The following is an 18,603-nucleotide window of genomic DNA, read 5'->3' on the forward strand; positions in this document are numbered from 1 at the left end:
TTCCGTTTGGGGCATTGTACTGAACATATAACTACGTCAGGTTGACGTATTATGTACTTTTTGCATAAAACAATAAAAAAAGTGTTCTCGAAGAGGCATTCGAGACTCGTTCTGCAGACGTGTTTCCCTCCTCAACCTTCCCTCGCCTTCGACATCCCGCACATAGGAAGGCTCAGTTGTCACTGTACCCTACTCGGCGCTCCGCCATTGGGTGGTTGCAGTGGGACGGAGCGGGTGATGAACAACTGGCGCCGCGCGCGAAGTTTAAAGGCTGGACGTACGGCAGATCATTACTGCACAATGTCAGAATTATGGGCTGAATTTTCGCGCAGATTACATTGCTGAAATTGATAACTTGCATGTCTACTCTTTTCAGCTCAAAATATGAAGTCACGTTTGTGGCGTTTCCCTTTTAGATAAGTCCTTTTACACAAAGAGTGTGTAAAGAAAGAATTAGGATGTCCCAGAATTTTATGACGTATGAAAATGTTAACGGGCGCCTGAGTAGATTAAATAATACTATATTTCTTTGTTTCATATAAAAGAGAAGCTGTTTTCGCCACATGGTGTTCTGTGGACTTATGTTAAGGGGACTGATGACCTCAGATGTTAAGTCCCATAGTGCTCACAGCCATTTGAACAGCTTACGTATGTTACTGCTTACGAATTCATGTGTGAACTGCCACTGTACAAAAGTTTACGATTAGCCTATTATTTCTCCTCTTCGACAGGTTTTTTTTTGTCTTCATTGACTAGCACTCCTACAGTCACACAGCTCAAATTGAACGGTATTATTACGTCGAGTGTTTGCAATATTCTGCGGCAGATTAGTCTTCAGCTGTTTTGATTTCTTTATTTTTGTTTGCATCCTTTTTATGTACTCCCTTGCATTTAATGGAGAACTATGTTAGCAACTTTTGACAGAATTGGTATCCAACTTCATTACGTCCTGTGACGGAATGAGCACGTAATCTGTTTTGAATGCCATCGAATACAATGCATTTCACAGTGGTTTTCAGAGTATGGATGTAGATGAGTATTCTTTGTGGACTACGTGACTAGAACATTCTTCCTTGAAAGGCTAAAAGTCCTGCAGTAGCTATGCAAATGTTCACGTGTTATTAACTACAAATAATGCGATTTAACAGGGATCCTCCAATCCCAGTAAAAATTTCGGAGGACTCCCTTTAATGAGAGAAAGTAAGAGAAACGGTTGCGGAAAAGAAGGGTAGAATACGAGTGATACTCTTACAATGCATTTTAATCGAGCAGAAACAGAAGCGAAATGGAATTATTTACCTCAGCCAACACTGTTATTGATGTGAGCAACAATTAAGCAGAATACCAAAAACATATTTACAATGTAATCCAAAGAGGGCAATACACAAAAGATTGTAATCAGGAAAAGAGTACGATGAACCAGTTTCTGTGTTATGTGATGTCAGACGATTTATAGATTTTGACAAGCCCTAAAGAGCAACTATTTCCACTTGATAGTGGCCATACAATCTTAACTACAATATTGGGTGTTACAAATAAATAATTTTACAGTCAGATGGCGACCACGATGTAATTTATAACATATTACATGACTATGAAACCCAGCTACGAGGAGTTAATCTAAGTTTTCGAGTGATATTTCTCGAATATATTACGTTGTAACCCCACAAAAACGTTTGCAAGTACTCTTTTCCACGAACTATGAGGCCAATCCATAAAGTATCGATTGAAAAAATACAAACATCTAATACTTGTATTTCGCAAAACAAGAGCAAGTATTCTCGTGCCGCATATTTCTGTACTCAAATTTCGCTGCCATACCATTATGAGCGCTACTGTTGGTCCATGTTTCCGTATCTTAAAAGGGACCTTCTGCTTCTTATAATTTCGTGCTCTGGCAGTTTGTCGAGGAGAAGTGAAAGCGCATGGCTTGCAGCGAGTAAGAGCAAATATTAAATGTGTGTACCACTCCTAAGTGCATTAGAGTCGTATTATGGGGTAAATGGTGTTGAGGGTGAGGAACACGGTGGGTAGTGGGGGTTAAAAGTGCGAGGGAAAGTAAATTGCCTGAATTTAATCATACAATTCCCTCCACCACAGATCTGCAAACTGAAGGCACTCCGTTGTGGTAAACGGTTGACAGCCCCAGCTGTTGTTTTAAACATATTAGCTCCCTTAACAACTAAAATAAGTACTCATTTAATAACTTGAAATTAACAAGACTAAGAAATCGGCTCAGTGAAGGTATTTTCTTTCTGTTAATATAACTGAACTGGAAAGTAAGTACTTGGAGGCTATAGTCTGTCCGCGAAATGAAATGCGAGCAGAACTCGTAGTGGAGGAAATCACCTTTCCCGGAAGGGCGCTACAGCTGCCGTACAAGATGACTAAGAATCAGTTTCCCCTCTAACAGTGTACACCAATGTATAGAGATTTACGTAGATTCTGTCCATATGCCTTTCTTTGGTCAATATTTTTATTATCTCGCTTCTGCGTTTCGTGCCGTCTTCATGCACTTTGTGGAAAATAAAAACCACCTTTCCATGCCTGCACACTTCGTCGCCAGTGATTCATAAGTTGCACAGCGCGTGGTCGGTATAACTTTACGAAAAATCCTGTCGTTTCTTCTTGTGACTCAGTGGTGCACAGTGCGGAATCACTGCTTAGTCCTCAGTTTGTAGATCTATGAAGGAGGGAATTGCATGACCACAACCTGGCGACATAGCTTCTCGCATGTTTATACCATCCACTCCAGTGCTCTTCAACCTCTTTTACCCCCAGAAAACAATTTATCCCTCAGTACGGCTCTAATGCACTTAGATGTGGTACATTTATTTAATATTTGTTCTTAACTAACTTCATTTAGCAATACACGATAATTTTATATATTTAAAATCCTGCTTTTAATAATAGCCTATAAGATTTTTTCATTCCCTGTAACTCGGAAACTATTAGTTTTAGAGGAAAAATGGGCATTATGTAGGAAATGGTCTTTAATTCTGTGCTGTGAAATATTTTCGTTGGATACTGCGGTTTTCTAGTTAATCAAGAAAATCGTAAGTTGGCCTTTTAAACGGTACGTCCCAAACTCAACAAAAGTTAGCGACTACATGAGGTTTTCTCCTATTCGACCTTTCTTGGTCTTCGTTGACTACTGCTACTACAGTTAGATAGCTGAAGCTGAACAGTATTATTACATTGCGTTTGTTCGCAAAATTCTGTCAGAAATTAGTCTTAAACTGATGTAACTCTTCAGGCTTTCCCGGCGAGATCTTGACATGTGGAAAAATCGGGTCTACTGCCGCATGTTTGTGTCACCCTGGCACAATATTTCGGCCGAAATATTGTGCCAGAGTGACACAAACATCCGGCAGTAGACCCGATTTTTCCACATGTCTAGTCTTAAACTGTTTCATTTCTGTATTTATTACGGGTCTTCCGTCTAATATTATTCCACAATGTTGGTTAACGTAGGTGTGTATAGGAAAATGTATTTCAGTTTTAGTGAGAGATATTTCGTCCACTAAATTCTATATATGTACCTGATTTATGCACTTGCATCTTGGCCTTAATTTGTTCTGTATGATTATGTTTGGAATTACGAAGGCAATATTATGAATATATGTTGTGACTGCAGTGCTTCCGTTTTTTTTTGTTTTTGTTTGAGGATTTCAAGGAACTGAGCTAGAATTCAGTTCTGCCAAGGATTGTTAGTAATGTATGTTAGAGAGTGTTTCAATTTACTATTATTCTGTTACAGGAATTATCACTACACTCCCGCAAGATTTGTTGTAGTTGTTCTCGGAAATTATTAAATTAGAAAGAACTAAAGTTTTTTTGATAAATTTTCTTGTTTTATTTAATTTAGTTTGGAAATGGTTAACTTAATATTCTGTAATTGTGTAACAAAAACAGTGTTACTGCTAAAACAGTTTAGCAGTAACACTCCCTCATAGTTCACAGCCGATCATGCTGCTTACCCTTCATAGTAACATCATGTTACTATGTGTCAATAGATCGTTTCTTCGAGGTACTTCAAAACGTTCGAATACATACATGTCGCAAAATCCTCTGAGACATGGGCCTACAAGTCTGTGTATTACTTTTATTTTCTCTCTTGTGTGTTTGTGCGGCCTGTGCAACTTTCTAGTGTTTAGATACGGATATTTCGCCCAGTCACCGATTGTATATGGCTGCTCAAAATAGAGCTATTCGGTCGATATACTCCGAAAGAAAAATAATTGGTGCAATCTGGAGCAGAAGACTTGCCTTTACTGAGTGACGCAAATAGATTTGTTACACCGTAGATATCTACTTGTAATTACTCACGTTGTCAGCTGTTCTTGAATCGAGTTCTGGAATATATCGTATTTGGTGAAGGAAAACCGAGATTAGTAATTTCTCTAAAGTGAAGACTTCGACGGTGATATTACCGGTGCTTTCGTGCAGTGAAGGTATTTTATATGTCTTGCTGCTGGCTGACTTTATATTTGACCAGAATCTCTTTAAATTTTCTGCCAGATATCGAGACAGATGTCGTTGTGGAAACTATTAAAAACAACTGGCAATGAATTTTGCGCTAAATTTCGAGTTTCACTGAAACATCGCCAATTTTGGAGATGGTTGTTTCTTTTAAATCTGTTGTGCTTATTTCGTAACTTCTGCAACAAGGTACTGGCATGTTTTGTGTACCAAAGTGGATCTGCTCCGTCACTTATTAATTTACTTATTAACAAACTCTCAGTTTGTGCCAAAACTACTTTACTGAATGTAAGCTACATCTGGTCTACGCTCACGGTCATTTTGGAAGGAATGGAAGCTTTCTCTTAAGGAAGCGTGAAGTTTATTTTTATATACGTTTTAATATGGTTCAAATGGCTCTGAGCACTATGGGATTTAACTTATGAGGTCATCAGTTCCCTAGAACTTAGAACTACTTAAACCTAACTAACCTAAGGACATCACACATATCCATGCCCGAGTCAGGATTCGAACCTGCGACCGTAGCGGTCACGCGGTTCTAGACTGTAGCGCCTAGAACCGCTCGATCACTCCGGCCGGCTATATACATTTTAAATTATATATTTATTGCGTTTACTTTAGGGGATGTAAATGCTACAGTACTGTCTCGCTACAATGACCATGTATTTCCTGTATCTCATGTAATTCCTGTATTCATCACGACTCTCCATAAGAGTTGTTTTGTGACATAAATAAATGTGGACCTTGGGAGCTATGTTAAATAAATTGATCATGGTGTACAGCAACCAGCAACAAATTGATTTTAGGTTACTTCCTTCAGAAAGTACTGTTACCGGCTCCGCACTTACGCAATTCATCATCAGACAGCTTTCATACTTTTGTCAAAACATATGAGATATTGGTTACTTGTTAGTTGCCCCAGGGTAATCAATTATTTCCTTACATACTTGTTATAAAGATAATTCCACTACAGACGTGTGTTAGAATGCAGTTTACATGAGATGTACATATGGAGCATTTGTTTTTAAGGTTTCCTTCAGAGAAACATAATTGTAACTAGCCATACTCCGTGCTTCGCAACAATTTAAAGAAGGGCCTTTGACACCGTAACTCTTTAGATTTGGGCACCTTAACCGGTAAAAACGGAATCCTTACAGGATGACTTAGCACATAAATTTGTTTCCTCCAGCCAAAAATTCAAATATAAAACAAACCTAGCGAAAGAAGCAAAGCAATTTCGTTAAGCTTTTAGTACGATGCAAAATCTGTGGATCAGTATATCCCTGCCAAGTAAATTCGGTATTGTTTTTTATTCCTAAAGATAAAATTCCGGGACTTGATATAAAAACCTCTATCACCGAGGCGACATCTGTTGGTTCTTTGGTGTATTACGCTGTGATAATTTTGTCCGTTAAGTAAACATCAGAGCTACTAAGCAGAGCAGAGTGTTAAAAATTTAAATTTTTGTTTCTCTATTCGATTTTGGTGACTTAAAGCCTTTACGTTCCCCCAAGCCACGCTGAAGTTACCTGTGAGAACCACATGAAAATTCGTCCAATAGTTTTCGAGTTTAGTGTGTTCAAACAGACAGACACGATATTTTAATTTTAATTTTAATTTTAATTTTACACGTCAATTTGCATCATTACACAAATACTTTAATTTGGTCATGAAACAAATATCCATTGCACACCTTATGTTTTGACTAGCTTGCAAAATATGAAAACACAGAGTGTTTATCAAGTACATGAATGTCAAAGGCGCCATGAACTTGACACTTAGTAAAAATATAACGTTTCGGGAAAGGAAGTGTACATTACTTTCACATTACTGTGAAAAAGTATTTTACATTACATATCGGTCATTAAAGGGAAAAAGATATACATGATTTTTTGAGTTACTGCGCTACAGTCTTACTTAGAAAATGGTGGAGAAACAGAAGTCGATGAGAAAATATGTGGAATCCTTAGGAGGTATTTGAACATTGATGATGATGGTACATTATAAGTAATTCGTATTTAGTATCATGAAAATAATAGGCTATTGTAGATATACAAGATTACAAGATTTCCTACTTCATCTTAGGTATAGAACCATTTATATTGGTGTGTGGAAGTTACTTTCTCGAAGTTTTTTTTTTGTTTGCTCATTAAGGATATAGTCAGGGAAGCTGTTTTTGTGTGTTCATATTTATACACTCCTGGAAATGGAAAAAAGAACACATTGACACCGGTGTGTCAGACCCATCATACTTGCTCCGGATACTGCGAGAGGGCTGTACAAGCAATGATCACACGCATGGCACAGCAGACACACCAGGAACCGCGGGGTTGGCCGTCGAATGGTGCTAGCTGCGCAGCATTTGTGCACCGCCGTCGTCAGTGTCAGCCAGTTTGCCGTGGCATACGGAGCTCCATCGCAGTCTTTAACACTGGTAGCATGCCACGACAGCGTGGACGTGAACCGTATGTGCAGTTGACGGACTTTGAGCGACGGCGTATAGTGGGCATGCGGGAGGCCGGGTGGACATACCGCCGAATTGCTCAACACGTGGGGCGTGAGGTCTCCACAGTACATCGATGTTGTCGCCAGTGGTCGGCGGAAGGTGCACGTGCCCGTCGACCTGGGACCGGACCGCAGCGACGCATGGATGCACGCCAAGACCGTAGGATCCTACGCAGTGCCGTAGGGGACCGCACCGCCACTTCCCAGCAAATTAGGGACACTGTTGCTCCTGGGGTATCGGCGAGGACCATTCGCAACCGTTTCCATGAAGCTGGGCTACGGTCCCGCACACCGTTAGGCCGTCTTCCGCTCACGCCCCAACATCGTGCAGCCCGCCTCCAGTGGTGTCGCGACAGGCGTGAATGGCGGGACGAATGGAGACGTGTCGTCTTCAGCGATGAGAGTCGCTTCTGCCTTGGTGCCAATGATGGTCGTATGCGTGTTTGGCGCCGTGCAGGTGAGCGCCACAATCAGGACTGCATACGACCGAGGCACACAGAGCCAAAACCCGGCATCATGGTGTGGGGAGCGATCTCCTACACTGGCCGTACACCTCTGGTGATCGTCGAGGGGACACTGAATTCCTAGACCGGCAAGGGAACTTGCTGTTCCAACAGGACAATGCACGTCCGCATGTATCCCGTGCCACCCAACGTGCTCTAGAAGGTGTAAGTCAGCAAGATCTCCGGATCTGTCCCCCATTGAGCACGTTTGGGACTGGATGAAGCGTCGTCTCACGCGGTCTGCACGTCCAGCACGAACGCTGGTCCAACTGAGGCGCCAGGTGGAAATGGCATGGCAGGCCGTTCCACAGGACTACATCCAGCATCTCTACGATCGTCTCCATGGGAGAATAGCAGCCTGCATTGCTGCGAAAGGTGGATATACACTGTACTAGTGCCGACATTGTGCATGCTCTGTTGCCTGTGTCTATGTGCCTGTGGTTCTGTCAGTGTGATCATGTGTTGTATCTGACCCCAGGAATGTGGCAATAAAGTTTCCCCTTCCTGGGACAATGAATTCACGGTGTTCTTATTTCAATTTCCAGGAGTGTATTTCTTCTAACAGTTAAATAAGACACAGTGAATCTGTTAGAGCAGAAAACACATAAGGATGTTGATTATACTGTTGCACAGCAGATATGATTGTAAGTTGCACATATGTTATACCTATACGGCAAAATGTATGGCTTGGATCTGCTAAGAATCCCTCTATCGATGTCAACAAATATGGCACAGAAACAGCAGGATTACCAACTCTAACCAAGCGGAAATACTGAAAAAAACGTGTTTTTTCAGCCCCTGGTCTATAGGCTGCCCTATGTGACGAAAATGTTCTGTGAAAACAGTATTGGCCTTCCAAATCAACCTGCTGAGCAGGGCAGCCTATATGTCATGGGCAAGAAAAGGTTTCCTGGGCCCAGATATACAGGCTCTCTTGCATGACAGGTATGTTGTAAAGGAGTAGTATCAACCTGTTTTATCGAACTACTTTGCATTGCACCCTGTGTGTAAGCAAAAAAATCAGTTTCAAGCCCTAATGTGTAGCCTGCCCTGCACCGTCTGAATCAGAGGCTCAGACGGTTTTGCGACCGTGTTGGCTGCAGATTCCTTGACTTGCGCCATAGGGTGGTGGGGTTTCGGGTTCTACTGAATAGGTCAGGAGTTCACTACACTCAGCTGGCGGCTACACTGGTAGCGGAGCCTGTGTGGCGTGGATTCGACGGTTTTTTAGGTTAGAAGGCCTCGGGAAAGTAAGGGGTGGGCTGCAATCTCAAAGGGTGCATGGTAAATACAGGTCGTGCTTGGATCACGGAACAGTCGGAATTGTAGTTGTAAATTGTTGTAGTTGCGCTGGTAAAGTCCCTGAGCTTCAAGCGCTAATAGAAAGCACAGAAGCTGAAATCGTTATAGGTACTGAGAGCTGGCTAAGGCCTGAAATAAGTTCTGCAGAAATTTTTACGACGTCTCCGACGATGTTCAAGAAAGATAGATTAGGCAAAATTGGTGGCGGAGTGTTTGTGTCTGTCAGTAGTGGTTTATCTTCTAGTGAAGTCGAAGTAGATAGTCCATGCGAATTGGTATAGGTGGAGGTTATACCTAACAGCCGAACTAAGTTAATAATTGGCTCCTTCTACCGATCCCCAGATTCCGATGATATAGTTGCTGAACAGGTCAGAGAAAATTTGAGTCTCGTAACAAATAAATACCCCACTTATACGGTTATAGTTGGTGGGGACTTCAACCTTCCCTAGATATGTTGGCAAAAATACTTGTTCAAACCAGTGGTAGGAAGAAAACATTTTCCGAGATTGTCCTAAATTCTTTCTCCGAAAAATATTTCGAGCAGTTAGACCACGATCCCACGCGAATTGAAAATGATTGCGAAAACATACTTGACCTCTTAGCCACAAACAAGCCAAAGCTAATAGAGAGCATCATGACTGATACAGGGATTAGTGATCACAAGGTCGTTGTAGCTACGCTCAATACCGTTTCTTCCAAATCCACCAGAAACAAACGCAAAATATTTGTATTTAAAAAATCGGATAAAGTGTCACTAGAAGCCTTCCTAAGAGACAATCTCCATTCCTTCCGAACTGACTATGGAAATGTAGAAGAGATGTGGCTCAAATTCAAAGATATAGTAGCAACAGCAATAGAGAGATTCGTAAATTAGTAAGAGATGGAACTGATTCCCCATGGTACACAAAACAGGTCCGAACGCTTTTGCAGAGGCAACGGAAGAAGCATGCGAGGTTCAGAAGAACGCAAAATCCCCAAGATTGGTTAAAATTTACAGACGCGCGAAATGTGGCATTGACTTCAATTTGAGATGATTTTAATAGGTTACACAACGAAACATTGTCTCGAAATTTCGTAGAAAATCCTAAGTAATTCTCGTCGTATGTAAAGTACACAAGCGGCAAGACGCAGTCAATACCTTCCCTGCGCAATGCCAATGGAACCGTTACCGACGACTGTGCCACTAAAGCGGAGTTATTCAACACAGTTTTCCGAAATTCCTTGACCAGGGAAACCGAATGGAATATTCCAGAATTTGAAACATGAACAGCTGCTAGCATAAGTCTCTTAGAAGTAGATACCTTAGGGGTTGCGGGTCAACTCAAATCGCTTAATACGGGCAAGTCTTCAGGTCCAGATTGTATACCGATTAGGTTCCTTTCAGAGTACGCTGATACAATAGCTCCCTACTTAGCAATCATATACAACCGCTCGCTTACCGATAGATCTGTACCTACAGATTGGAAAATTGCGCAGGTCACAACAGTGTTTAGGAAGGGTAGTAGGAGTAATCCATCGAACTACAGACCTATATCATTGACGTCGGTCTGCAGTATGGTTTTGGAGCATATACTGTATTCAAACATTATGAATCACCGCGAAAGGAAAGATCTATTGATACATACTCAGCATGGTTTCAGAAAACATCGTTCTTGTGCAACGCAGCTAGCTCTTTATTCGCACGAAGTAATGGCCGCTATCGACAGGGGATCTCAAGTTGATTCGGTATTTCTAGATTTCCGGAAAGCTTTTGACACCGTTCCTCACAAGCTACTTCTAATCAATCTGCGGGCCAACGGGGTATCGTCTCAGTTGTGCAACTGGATTCATGATTTCCTCTCAGGAAGGTCGCAGTTCGTAGTAATAGACGGAAAATCATCGAGTAAAACTGAAATGATTTCAGGAGTTCACCAGGGAAGCTTCCTGGGACCTCTGCTGTTCCTGAGCTATATAAATGACCTGGGTGACAAACTGAGCAGTCCTTTTAGGTTGTTCGCAGATGATGCTGTAATTTACTGTCTAGTAAGGTCATCTGAAGACCACTATCAGTTGCAAAGCGATTTAGAAAAGATTGCTGTATGGTGTGGCAGCTTGCAGGTGACGCTAAATAACGAAAAGTGTGAGGTGATCCACATGAGTTCCAAAAGAAATCCGTTGGAATTCGATTACTCTATAAACAGTACCATTCTCAAGGCTGTCAATTCAAGTAAGTACCTCGGTGTTAAAATTACGAACAACTTCATTTGGAAACACCACATAGATAATACTGTGGGGAAGGCGAGCCAAAGGTTGCGTTTCATTGGCAGGACACTTAGAAGATGCAACAAGTCCACTAAAGAGACAGTTTACACTACACTCGTTCGTCCTTTTTTAGAATATTGCTGCGCGGTGTGGGATCCTTACCAGGTGGGATTGAAGGAGGACATGGCGAAAGGGTGCAAAAAAAGGCAGCTCGTTTTGTATTATCACCTAATAGGGGAGAGAGTGTGGCAGATATGATACGCGAGTTCGGATGGAAGTCATTAAAGTAAAGACTTTTTCGTCGGGGCGAGATCCATTTACGAAATTTCAGTCACCAACATTCTCTTCCGAATGCGAAATCATTTTGTTGAGCCCAACCTACATAGGTAGGAATGATCATGAAAATAAAATAAGGGAAATCAGAGCTCGAACAGAAAGGTTTAGGTGTTCGTTTTGCCCGCGCGCTGTTAGGGAGTGGAATAGTAGAGAGATAGTATGATTGTGTTTCGATGAACCCTCTGTCAAGCACTTAAATGTGAATTGCAGAGTAGTCATGTAGATGTAGATTTAGATGAAGTATTGTTGCGGGAATAGTATCGGCCTGCTTTACTGAATTGTTCTTCTGTGGCTACAAACGCTGATGAGCATGGCTCCAGAGAGATTGAGGTGGATAGAGGAGGGGCTAGACAGTGAGGGGTTGAGGAAATGTGCAGAGAGGGTTGAAATGGTTGAAATGGCTCTGAGCTCTATGGGACTTAACTTCTAAGATCATCAGTCCCCTAGGACTTAGAACTACTTAAACCTAACTAACCTGAGGACATCACACACATCCATGCCCGAGGCAGTATTCGAACCTGCGACCATAGCGGTCGCTTGGATCCAGACTAACGCCCAGAACCGCTTGACCACACCAGCTGGTGGCAGAGAGGGCAGCAGGGGGTGTTTCATAAGGCAGTTGGAAGATGTGGGGTGGTAGTGGGTAGTTAGGGTAGGAAGAGGGTAGCAAGGAGATGGAGGAAGGGGAGGACGATATGGCTGATTTGAGGGAGGGGACCAAACAAGGAGGTCATCAGTCCCATTGCATGAACTAAGGGTGGGTAAGGAAGTCAACAGTGCCCTTTAAAAATTATCATTCCAGCATTTGCCTGAAACCCTATGGCCAAATACGGGTTTGAACCATCATCGTCCTAAGGTCCAGTGTGCTATCCACTGCCTCACTCAGTGGAGGGGATGAAGATAAGGTCAGGGAGAGGGAGTGAAGAAACCAAGAGACAGATGGGAGAAGAGATAGAGGTGGGATGAGGAGGTGGACAGACAGAGGGAAGAAGAGGTGGACACTGAGAGGAAGAGGAGGAGGCAGAGGTGTATTCAGTATATGTGTCGAACCATAAGAGGGGAAAACGATAACGAATAGACTACTACATCTTAATATATTATTGTTTGGTGCAGACATAAGAAAGTCAGATCCGTCTCATGCCGTCACAGTCAGTCTATGTGGCACGGAACGAGCGCTAATGCTGCCGAAAGCAGGACGCCACTCGTGCCACATTACCGTACCGAGCCACGTCGTTATCAAGTATTGCAGTTTGACAGCACCCATAACTAATCCTGTGAGCGTTGCAAGAAGGAGCCAACAATCGCCCTTAGCCGCTCCACAGAATTCCAACACTGACTGAAATCGTGAAGACAAGGAGAACTGAAGTGAAGTGGTTCATGGTGTGCGTTCCTGTAGTCATGTCCTAGTTCATGAACTACGGGCAACGTATGAGTGGCCAAGTAAGTGGTTCTGACAGTCGGGATACCAGTTACTTTGGAATAAGGCTGGGCATCTCGGACATATTGTTATAGAAAAGGTTACAGGTGGAGTAGCTTTTGGGTCTCAGGGTTGTACAGGTGTGGGCTGAGTTTAACAATTAATTTATTAAACATAAAATATGTTGTGGTTCATGGTGTGGGTTCCTGTAGTCATGTTCTAGTTCATGAACCACGGGCAATGTATGAGTGGCCAAGTAAGTGGTCCTGACAGTCGGGATACCAGTTACTTTGGAAGAAGGCTGGGCATCTCAGACATATTCTGAGTCGTGGTCACCTTTGTGCTCATACGGCAAAGACTACCAAATCTACCGGTTAGTCTCTCAACCGTGAGGGTTAAAACTCAATGGGACCCAGGGCAAGTAAGGCTAGCAACCTGCTTCGCTGGGACTTTAAATATGATGCTGGCAACAATCAGAGCAAAATGCCTCGGACCTTTGGAGGTGACGGCGTCCCACCTCTGACAAACTAGGGACTCTTAAGATACAACTTGGCAAACAAATGGTAATGAGATGGGGAGCTATTAATATCAATGGGGGCTACTCTGGGAAGAAAGTAGAGATGGCAGAGGCTGCAAGTAAGATGGCGCTGGACGTTTTAGCTGTTAGTGACATTCAGGTAAGGGGTGAAAAAGAAGAGGAAGTGGGAGAATACAAGGTCTACCTGTCAGGAGTCAAAACAGGAATAGCACAATGGGGTGTAGGGTTTTACATCAGGAAAGAAATGGAACCCAGTGTAGTTGAGGTAAGGTAAGTAAACCAACGACTGATGTGGATAGATTTGACAGGGTCTAGCAAGAAAATTAGGATTGTGCCAGTATATTTGCATTGTGAAGGGACAGATCAAGATAAGATCGATAGTTTTTATGAGGCACTCAGTGATGTAGTTGTTAGAGTAAAAGACAAGGACAGTGTTCTGCTAATAGGTGATTTTCATGCCTGGTTTGGAAATCGAACAGAAGGGTATGAAAAGGTTATGGGTAAATTTGGAGAGGATATGGAGGCCAACAGGAATGGGAAACAACTCTTGGATTTCAGTGCTAGTATGGGCTTAGTAATCACAAACTCCTTTTTTAAACATAAGAACATTCACTGGTATACTTGGGAAGGCAGGAGAAACAGATCTGTCATTGACTATATAATAACAGATCAGGAATTCAAGAAGACTGTGAGGGACACACGTGTATTCAGGGGATTCTTTGATGACACTGATCATTATTTAATCTGCAGTGAAATTGGGACTGTGAGGCCGAAAGTGCAGGAGGTCAGGTCCATATGTAGGAGGATAAGAGTGGAGAAACTTCAGGATAAGGAAATCAGGCACAAGTACATAACAAAGATTTCAGAAAGGTACCAGTTAGTTGAATATAGTCAACTACAGTCACTGGAAAAGGAATGGAGAAGGTACAGGGACACAGTACCAGAATTGGCTAAAGAATGTCTTGGAACAGTAGTGTGTAAAAGTAGGGTGAAGCAAACAACTTGGTGGAATGACACAGTCAAGGCAGCATGTAAAAGGAAAAAGAAGGCGTATCAAAAATGGCTACATACTAGAACTCAGGTAGACAGAGAAAGTTATGTTGAAGAAAGAAACAAAGCCAAACAGATAATTGCAGCAGCCAAGAAGAAATCTTGGGAAGACAGAGGAAACAGGTTGCAGACTATGGGTCAAGCTGCTGGAAAACTATTCTGGAGTTTAATTAGCAGTCTTCGAAAGGAAGGTAAGAAGAAAATAGCAAGTATTTTGGACAGGTCAGGAAAACTGCTGGTGAATCCTGTGGATGCCTTGGGAGGATGGAGACAATATTTTGAAGAGTTGCTCAATGTAGGTGAAAATACGATCAGATATGTTTCAGATTTCGAGGTAGAATGGGATAGGAATGATGATGGAAATAGGATCACTTTTGAGGAAGTGGAGAAAATGGTCAATAGATTGCAGTGCAATAAAGGAGATGGGGTGGATGAAATTATGTCGGAACTCATCAAATACATTGGAATGTCAGGTCTTAAATGGCTACACGGGATAACTGAAATGGCCTGGGAGTCGGGACAGGTTCCATCAGACTAAACAAAACATTGAAACAGAAAAGATTGTAACAACTACAGAGGTATCTCTTTAATCAGCGTTGTGGGTAAAATCTTCTCAGGTATTGTTGAAAGGAAAGTGCGAGTATTACTTGAGGACCAATTGGTTGAAAATCAGTATGCGTTTAGGCCTCTTAGAGGTTGTCAGGACCAGATCTTTAGCTTACGGCAAATAATGGAGAAGTGTTATGAGTGGAACAGGGAAATGTATCTATGCTTGATAGATCTAGAAAAGGCATATGACCGGATTCCTAGGAGGAAGTTATTGTCTGTTTTACGAGATTATGGAATAGGAGGCAAACTTTTGCAAGCAATTAAAGGTCTTTACATGGATAGACAGGCAGCAATTAGAGCTGACGGTAAATTGAGTTCATGGTTCAGAGTAGTTTCAGGGGTAAGACTAGGCTGCAACCTGTTTCCACTGTTGTTCATATTATTTATGGATCATATGTGGAAAGCAATAGACTGGCTGCGTGAGATCAAGATATGTGAACAAAAAATAAGCAGTCTTGCATATGTGGATGACTTAGTTGTGATGTCAGATTCGCTTGAAAGTTTGCAAAGTAATATTTCTGAGATAGATCAGAAATGTAAGGACTGTGGTATGAAGATTAGCATCTCCAAATCGATAGTAATGTCAGTGGGAAAGAAATATAAACGGACTGAGTGCCAGATAGGAGGAACAAAGTTAGAACGGGTGGACGGTTTCAAGTACTTAGGATGCATATTCTCACAGGATGGCAACATAGTGAAATAACTGGAAGCGAGGTGTAGCAAAGCTAATGCAGTGAGCGATCAGCTACGATCTACTCTTTTCTGCAAGAAGGAAGTCAGTATCAAGACAAAGTTATCTGTGCACCGTTCAATCTTTCGACCAACTTTGTTGTATGGGAGCGAAAGCTGGGTGGATTCAGATTACCTTATCAACAACGTTGAGGTTACAGTTATGAAAGTAGCTAGGATGGTTGCAGGTACTAGTAGATGGGAACAATGGCAGGAGGGTGTCCACAATGAGGAAATCAAAGAAAAACTGGGAATGAACTCTATAAAGCTAATACAGTGAGCTATCAGCTACGATCTACTCTTTTCTGCACGAAGGAAGTCAGTATCAACACAAAGTTATCTGTGCACCGTTCAATCTTTCGACCAACTTTGTTGTATGGGAGCGAAAGCTGGGTGGATTCAGGTTACCTTATCAACAAATTTGAGGTTACGGATATGGAAGTAGCTAGGATGATTGCAGGTACTAGTAGATGGGAACAATGCAGGAGTGTGTTCACAATGAGGAAATCAAAGAAAAACTGGGAATGAACTCTATAGATGTAGCAGTCAGGGCGAACAGGCTTAGATGGTGGGGTCATGTTACATGCATGGGAGAAGCAAGAGACTCATGGGTTCAGCAGTAGAGGGTAGGTGGAGTCGGGGCAGACCAATGAGAAGGTGCCTGGATTCGGTTAAGAATGATTTTGAAGTAATAGGTTTAACATCAGAAGAGGCGCCAATGCACTGAATAGGGGATCATGGAGGAATTTGATAAGCGGGCTATGCTCCAGACTGAACGCTGAAAGGCATAATCAGTCTTAAATGATGATGATGATGATGATGCAGGAGAACTGACTATAACTGAAACGTGATGTTGGGGTCCACTGACACCTCGGAATAATAAGGGTGAATGGCAACATCGCCGTCCATGATGATGTACTATCCAGCCTAAATACTATCCGGTTCCAGAAGTCTCAATCTGAGTATGCGGTCATCCTGACTGTATCTCTGATTCCAAAGTAACAAGTCTGACTAGAATTTTCGTTAGTGAATCTGATTTGCAGCCTGCTGAAAAAGCCTTTGTCTAGAGACCGCGGCTAGTAGGTAATAGTAAAAATTAGCCACTGCAAGCTGCCACTGCTGTTTGGTCACCACTGTGACTTACAGAAGATGCCTCCTTATGGTGAAGTATAAACCACTACGTTCAACTCTTGGGTGAGACACTTGAGTACGATCTCAGCAGACTGAGTTGGCTACTACCGTTTTAAAATGACTTTCCATCCACGATAAAGGTTCACTGCCACTGGTATGGAGTATGAAGCAACAAGGGTAATTTGTACAAATTTGTCATCAAGAATCACACAGACACCGTTGCTATCCTTCCACCTTTACGTTTGCATAGTTTCTGTGGTCGGAATGTATAATTCTTTTAATTCGTTGCTGAAGGCTGAAGGTTGTAGTCTGTAGACAAGGGTAATTCAGCGAATTTAAAAAAGATTTGAGATTTCGGGAAATTATATTTTCTAAGTGCGACACATTTGATTTATAAAGTAAAAGTATATCTTGTCGACATTAGTAAGTTGCGGGTCAGCCGTGTGCGGCTCGCGTTGATGATAGCTTGACATCTTGTAATAGCGATAATGGCGCCACTACGATTGCTCGTCTTTTCTGTCCGTGAGTGGCAACAGCAGCGCTTATCGATAGCGCATACTGTGGTAACATCTTGGGATCGGCCTCTAGTATTTCCGGGTCGTCGTGTGTCGAGCGAGTTGAGTTGGAAAGGAGCAGCAGTGAGGTCCGGACAGCCAGTACTCGCCCGACCGCTGGCGACACACATGCACTGTCCGACGGATTGGATGTGGTCGCGAGAGAACACGACCACGTGAAGGATCGGATTCAGCGAGTTGTAGTTGAATGGACAGTGGTATCCTAGCAGTGCAACTTTCACCTGTGTGTGTGTGTGTGTGTGTGTGTGTGTGTGTGTGTGTGTGTCCGTCGAAGTAACCTCATGGCAATAAGTTGTCAGTCGACATTTTATACTGGAATCTTTCCCGTACCTGACTCGACCGTTGGTTGGTCGTCGCAGCGGACGATGTGCATTTGGTCTTCCGAGCGCTTCTGGCTTCTCTGTGTTTGTGCCGACTTATAATTTGTCCGTGTGGTTTCACAGTTACTGGCTTTAGTATTTGGGTAGTTGGTGGAATTTTTTTCCCTGATCGGGGTGCATCTTGTGCTTTTGAATGAGTAGTTATTTTAATGCTGTCTGCGTACTGGATTTGGAGAGAGTTGCGAACGGACATCAGGTCGGTTGGGGGCGCCGCACCTAGCAGGTCCGTGCAGCGCGAGGGCAAGCAGGGGTCGCTGGCGGCGTGCTGCCACTGCCGGGTTGAGGAGGGGTAGCTGCGAGAGCGACGGCTTCGTTGCACGCCGAATCTTAGACGTTTAAGTTGAGTGAAGAGTTAACTGCTAATGCAACCCCGACTATTCTGAGATCTCGCCTTTGGTCGCGGGTTGTCGTTCTCAGGGCCGCTGAGCCTGGCGGCAACGAGTGGAGTGTTTCGAGGCACTCAAATACTCCAGTCGTCTTTCTCTATTTGTTATTCATCATGGCATTTAGTATTATTCTTATTAGTGAAGTGCTACCAGCGGTATTTTCTGCCTTGTGGCCGCTAACTCCCCAGTTACCGGCCCTGGAGGTTAGCGGACGTTTCCGGCAGTGTACCCTTTCCTCGTTGTATTGTTGCTGTCCGACACGGCGTGTAGTTCGACAGCCTCTTGTATAGTACTGTGCATATTTTTGATTTTTTGTTTTGTTTTGGCACGTCTACCTTTGTTCTAGTGTTCCCTTCGGTCTTGGGTGTTTTCTGAAGACGTAATGCTGTGTGTCTCTTCGAGCTTGTCTTACCGGTGAT

The sequence above is a fragment of the Schistocerca gregaria genome, chromosome 1 (genome assembly GCF_023897955.1).
Source record: "Schistocerca gregaria isolate iqSchGreg1 chromosome 1, iqSchGreg1.2, whole genome shotgun sequence".
NCBI classification, from domain to species: Eukaryota; Metazoa; Arthropoda; class Insecta; order Orthoptera; family Acrididae; genus Schistocerca; species Schistocerca gregaria.